The following is a 5,816-nucleotide window of genomic DNA, read 5'->3' as shown; positions in this document are numbered from 1 at the left end:
ATGTCTCCTCGGGTGATGTTTCCAAGTTATGGTTCTTTCTGTGTTGTTGTTTCTCTTCAAGACTCGTTCGGCATGAGTTTTCGAAAAAGGCTGCAGCATTGTAGATAGCGCATCTCCATGCCTCCCGATGCGAGGCCAGGGCGGATCATTGTTGGTGATCTTTAGGCCACCTTTTCTAGGCCCCTCTCCATATGGAGCAAGCAGTGCTCTCCTTAAAAAAGGCTGCTTGGTCATTCAGGATGCTGCCGAACAAGACTGTCATCCCCAGTCAGTCTCAAGCGATCAAAGTCCTGAACCGCCTGCATGCAGGGTTGGATCTGCGGCTTCTGGTGCATCTTTACACCTGCAGTTTCGTCCCTCGCCTATCACTACAGGACTTTTTCGGAGATTGGATGTGTCCTTCGAGCCTCTGCAATGGATTTTTCTGATGGAGCGCATCGTGCACAGAACTGGCCTCACCCTTTAAACCAGAGGTTGAACTGCTGAGGCCTTGACAAGCAAGGACGGTGGCAGCGAGGTCCTCGGGTCATAGGTTTGATTAGAGTTTCCTTCTCTTAGATGATTGACCTTACAGGGTTAGACGAGCACCATCTGCCCAGGTTTGGGATTAGACTTTTCCTTCTCCTAGGATGGTTGCCATAAGGCTAGAGAGCCCATCCTGCCCTTTGGCGCTCTTGGTCAGACCCTTCGGTTGTGACTTGTCTGGCACAGGAGTCCCTACTGGTGGCTATTATACCACCGCCAGCATAGCTCACAACTTCACTGGGGTGTTTTATGCTCTTCTCTACCTCAGGGTCCACAGCAGTGGCAGTTGGAATGGAGGGATGGCACCTCACCAGCTGCTGGGACTGCCAACGATGACTCTAACTCCTTCAGGGTCCACAGCAGTGGCAGTTCAAAAAAGAAATATATAGTATAGTAATACAGTAGTCCTTCCATTTTCATGGGTCTGCATTCTCAATCTTTTGCAGACTGCAAGCAGGGAAGGCGTGCGCCCATGGCACATGCGCAGAGCTGAACACAAGAGTGCATGGGCATTAGGGGTATGAAAGTTTCACAACCTCATATTCCTGTATCATTTTTCAATGAACTTTTGCCTAAAAACAATTAAAAACCTATTAATTTTTACCTGTCTTAAAAAAAATGTCACCCCAAAATTAAAAAGAATGGAATACATGATTTTTCCATAGAAACATAGTAGCCTATTTATTTATCACATTAAAATATGTATTGTTGTACTATAAACATTTAAACACTATACCTTTACAAAAACCTTTTTAAATATTCTTATCATCAGTTCCATATTCAGATTCTTCAGACTAAGTTTCAGATCCAATAGCAGTAACTTCAAGATCATAAGATGTTGATGGCAGTGATAGATCTTGAAGTTTTCGTCTTTTTGATGGGTATCTTTGCAATTTTACTTGTTGACTACCCAACTGCTCCCTTGATTTCCACTTGTAGAAGGTACATTTCTCTTCGCTAGATAACCATTCCCCTTCTATTTTTATAATATCAAAAACTTTATCCAGAGCATCATATTTCCCCCTCTTAACACATTCATCATAAACCTTTAGCACCTTGTCAAGCTTTGATCGTATCACCAGATCCGACACATGTGGAAAATATAATTTGTTTCCCATAATTTAGTAATTTTCTTAGAAATTTCCGCTACTCGATCATTTCTATCTTTAATGTCTACTCCAAGAAATTGGTATCTCCCAATAATTTGTGTTTGCAGTGGTATTCTGCTTTTATTTGCTAGAGAAAATTCTTCTAAAGTCATGTTACTTCTTTTTTTATGTGGCTGCTGAAATTGAACAAGATTTTTGGTCCAAGTATGTTTGTTCTTCTGTATGATATTGTAACTCTTCATGTGTGACATTGCTTTACACTATTAAATACAAAAAACAGGTTTAAACGTGTTCTAAACTGTTTGAATCATGTTTATAAAGCTCAAAATTGTTCTATAAATGTATAAATTATAAAATTATGCATAATTGAATATAATTCCATATACTTGTATAGCCAGTTATACAATACATACTACACTACATAATATACCTCATAATATGCACTATGTAATACAAATTTTTGATTGGGGGGTGACCTTTTTAAAAAACTTTGGGGAATTAACACTTTTTCTTTGTTTTTAAGCAAAGGTTCATTGATTTATGATACAGAAAACTTAGCTAATGAGGCTTGAATATTTGCAAATTTCCATTTCTGCAGGAGGGTCCAGAACAGATCCTCCGCAAAAATGGAGGGACAAATGTATATAAGAAACCTGGAGACTTTGAATGGTTATTGTGAGACATTCAGAATATTCATGTTTCTCAGTAGTTAAGATTTATTTCTTTGACTGTACCATCCTGAATGCAAAAGAAAATTGATTTTGTGTGCCTACAAGTGGTTTCCAACTTACGGCAACAACCTTAAGGCAGAAATGTCACTGAGTTTTCTGGAGCCCATCTTTGCTTTCTTACCTGCTGAGCTGTTATAGGTAGACTTTTCTTTCTACTTCCTTTAGGTCTTCCTCTTCCTCTTTTAGGAGTTGGCTCTCCTGTTGGTTGCTAAATATAGGAAGACAGGCTATTGAGGCAAGGATTTCAATAAAGGTAAAGTAAAGGTAAAGGTATTCCCTGTTGACAAGGTTATCAAGTTGTATAGAGAATCGAAATACATCCAACAGCACAGGTATTTGAGATCTTGCCCTTTCCAAGGTTTTGAAATGGGAATATTGCAACAATAGGTTTCTCTTCTTGACTAAGTAAAATATATATATAAGCATATACGTGTGTGTACACATATACATGTAATTATATACAAGTTGAATATCTTTTATTTGGTTAGCTCATGAAGCTCATGTATGAAATGTATGAAAATAAGAAAATAAAACAAAACTGAATAAAATATAAAAAATAATAAATAAATAAATGTAGTAATAAGTAGTAGCTAGAATAAGTTAGCATAGAATATAACAGAATTTTTTTAGAAAGAAGATAGAATCAGTTTCAACAGAAAGAACAGCAATAGAAAGCCAAAAAAGAGAGCAAAGAAATAAACTGTTAACCGGTGAGAAGGAAGATAGAATGAAAGTGCAAGACAGTGTAGAAGGTTAAAGTAGGTAAATTAGAAGGAAGAGAGAATGTGAAGACGGTATGAGGAAGTAAGGAGAGAGAAAAGAGGAATGAGAATGAAGGCAGTATAAAGGAGAGAGAGTGGAAAGGAAGGAATGAAGTATGGAAAGGAAGAGGAAGTGAATTTAGTGGAAGGTGTTAGGAAGATGAGGAAAGCAAAATGGGAAGAGAAGAGGAAGCATAGAAGGAAAGGTAGAAATTAAGATGAACAGGCTGAATGAAGTGATGATTGATGCTTACTTGCATCGACACACACAATACCACAATGCCATTTAATGACTTTAAAAAGATTAGACTTAATGCAGTTCCTGTATGTTTTGTGAGGAATTGAACGAAAGAAGAATTATTTTTATAGGTTTTTGTGGGTTTTTTGGGCTATGTGGCCATATTCTAGAAGAGTTTATTCCTGACGTTTCTCCAGCATCTATGGCTGGCATCTTCAGAGAATTATTTTTACTTTTTCTAATTAAATACTTCGATTTAAATAATTAAATACTTAGATTCTTTCTCCTGTTACCCGCTTTCCCTTCCAGCCCTCTGGTGTTGAAGGAAAAAGAGTCAGGGAGGCAAGAAAGAGGCTGGCCATGGCTCCTTTTGTCTTGCTTCCAAGGGCTCGTCCTATCCTCAGCCGCCAACACCACCAGTTTGGTGTAAAGGGCCAGTGAAGCTTTATGCCAGATTCCTCCTTGGGGGTCTGTGTTGGGCGATGTCATCACTTGAATCCCCCATACCCACGTGGGGAGATAGGGGGGAGCCTAAGGGAAAAGAATCTGAGAATCAACTAGTTTGACTCCAAGGAATCCAAGAGTCATCTAGGCTGACCTTTGAGGGAAAGACATCTGAAGGTCACTTAGTCTGACCCTTGCAGGAAAGAAATCTAAGAGTCATCTCGTTTGACCCATGCAGGAAAAAGAATCCAAAGATCATTTAGTCCAACGCCCCGCCCCACTGCCGTGTAGGAAAGGAATCCAAGGGTCATCTTGTCTGCTCTAATAGGAAAGAAGACTTACAAGAAAGGAATTTGAAGGTCATCTAGTCTGAACCCCCTGCTGGAAAGAAATCCAAAAAGCCATCTAGCCTGAACTCTTGAGGAATGAAATCAAGGGTAATCTAGTCTGACTCCTGAAGGAAGACTTGGAAGGAACATCTAGTCTAAGACCTGAAGGAAATGAATCAGATGGTCATCTAGCCTGACCCCTTCAGAAAAGGAATACAAAGGTTATTTAGTCCGACCCTCATAGAAAAGAAAACCAAGTATCATTCTAGTCTGATCCTAATGGAGAAAAATCCTGAGGGTCATCTAGTCAGTCCTTGTGGGAATCTGAGGGTCATTTAGTCTGACCCTACAGGAAATAAATCTACCAGTCATCTAGTCTGACCCTGCCAGAAAGGAATCTAAAGGTAATTTAGTCCAACCCCAATAGGAAAGAAATCCAAGAGTCATCTAGTCTGGCCCTAATGGGAAAGAAGTCTGAGATTTATCTAGTCCAGCAAAAGAATCAGACATCCATCTATTCAGATGGCGTCTGGCCAGGGTCATCTAGTCTGACGGTTGAGGGAAATAATAGAATGTCATCTAATCTGACCTCTGCTTGAAAAAAATTCAAAGATCATTTAGTCCAGTCACTTTAGTAAGGGATTCTAAGAGTCTTCTAGTCTTCTCCCAGCTGGAAAGAAATTCAAGGGCCTTCTAGTCTGACCTGTGAGGGCAATGAATTGAATGGTCATCTAATCTGACCCCTACAGGAATGGAATCCAAGGTCATCAAGTCTGACTCCTGAGGGAAATGAATCTGAGAGTCATCTATTCTGACCACTATGAGAAAGAAACCTGACGGCCATCTAGTCAAGCCTGCACAAAAGGAATCAGAGGGTAACTTAGTTCCATGTAGGAAATAAAATTAAGGATGTAAAGTCGAAGGTTTTCATGGCCGGCATACATAGTTTTTTGTGGGTTTTTCGGGCCACATAGCCCAAAAAACCCACAAAAAACAAAATTAAGGATCATCAAGTCTCATGCTTTTGGTAGAGAGATCTGAGGGTTCTCTAGTCTGACCCCTGCATCAAAGAATTATAGTGTGTTAATTTAGTTTTGCACACATTCAAAAGGGATGTATAGTGTGTTATTTATGTTTTCAGCAGCCAAAATGGATTTGCAAGTTAAAACAACTTGGGTTCCATTCTCTGACAGCCCTGCAGTCCCTAACCGACCCTAAAATACCCAGGATTCTCCTACAATGTTCCAACATACTAAAATAGCACATACTTTGCAGTTTAGAAGTTAAATACATGAAACCCTTTGGTTATTGTTTAATGACTGGATAACAAAGTAAGCCAATCTTTTGTTCTGGAGTAATCTCACCTTTTGAGCTGCTTGAGATGGACTCTTGTATTTCCTTCCTTTAGGTCTTCCTCTTCCTCTTTTAGGCTGTCCCACTGGCACCTAAACACAGGAAGACATGCTATTGGAGTAATATTCCAACAAAGGTTCAGGCTAAAGCCCAGAGTAGATCTCTTGTTCTGCTGATATTAAAAGATACTAATCCTAATGCAATTTTCTATCCCTGGGAATTGTATTGGCCAAAACGGCATTGTCCAAAAAAAAAAAAAAAAACACCAGGAAAAAAAGAGTCCACCAGCTAAGGAAGATCAGCTTGATTTGAAGGGCCATGAAACA

The 5,816-nt window shown here is 39.4% G+C and overlaps 1 long non-coding RNA gene across 1 annotated transcript in view; it reads right to left on the bottom strand.

The window, feature by feature from the left end:
* The window catches only part of LOC121923060, a 9,572-nt gene extending 3,821 nt beyond the window's left edge, over nucleotides 1-5,751 (bottom strand). The window contains exons 1-2 of the long non-coding RNA XR_006102282.1: nucleotides 5,502-5,751; nucleotides 2,487-2,573 (exon numbers count right to left, since the gene is read on the bottom strand). This is a non-coding gene — a long non-coding RNA (uncharacterized LOC121923060). The remainder of the gene's footprint in view (nucleotides 1-2,486; nucleotides 2,574-5,501) is intronic.
* Nucleotides 5,752-5,816: the final 65 nt, after the last annotated feature.

Source organism: Sceloporus undulatus, chromosome 2 (assembly GCF_019175285.1).
Source record: "Sceloporus undulatus isolate JIND9_A2432 ecotype Alabama chromosome 2, SceUnd_v1.1, whole genome shotgun sequence".
Lineage (NCBI taxonomy): Eukaryota > Metazoa > Chordata > Lepidosauria > Squamata > Phrynosomatidae > Sceloporus > Sceloporus undulatus.
The sequence above is the reverse complement of the archived record's forward strand: the minus strand, read 5'-3'. Positions and strand labels throughout refer to the sequence as shown.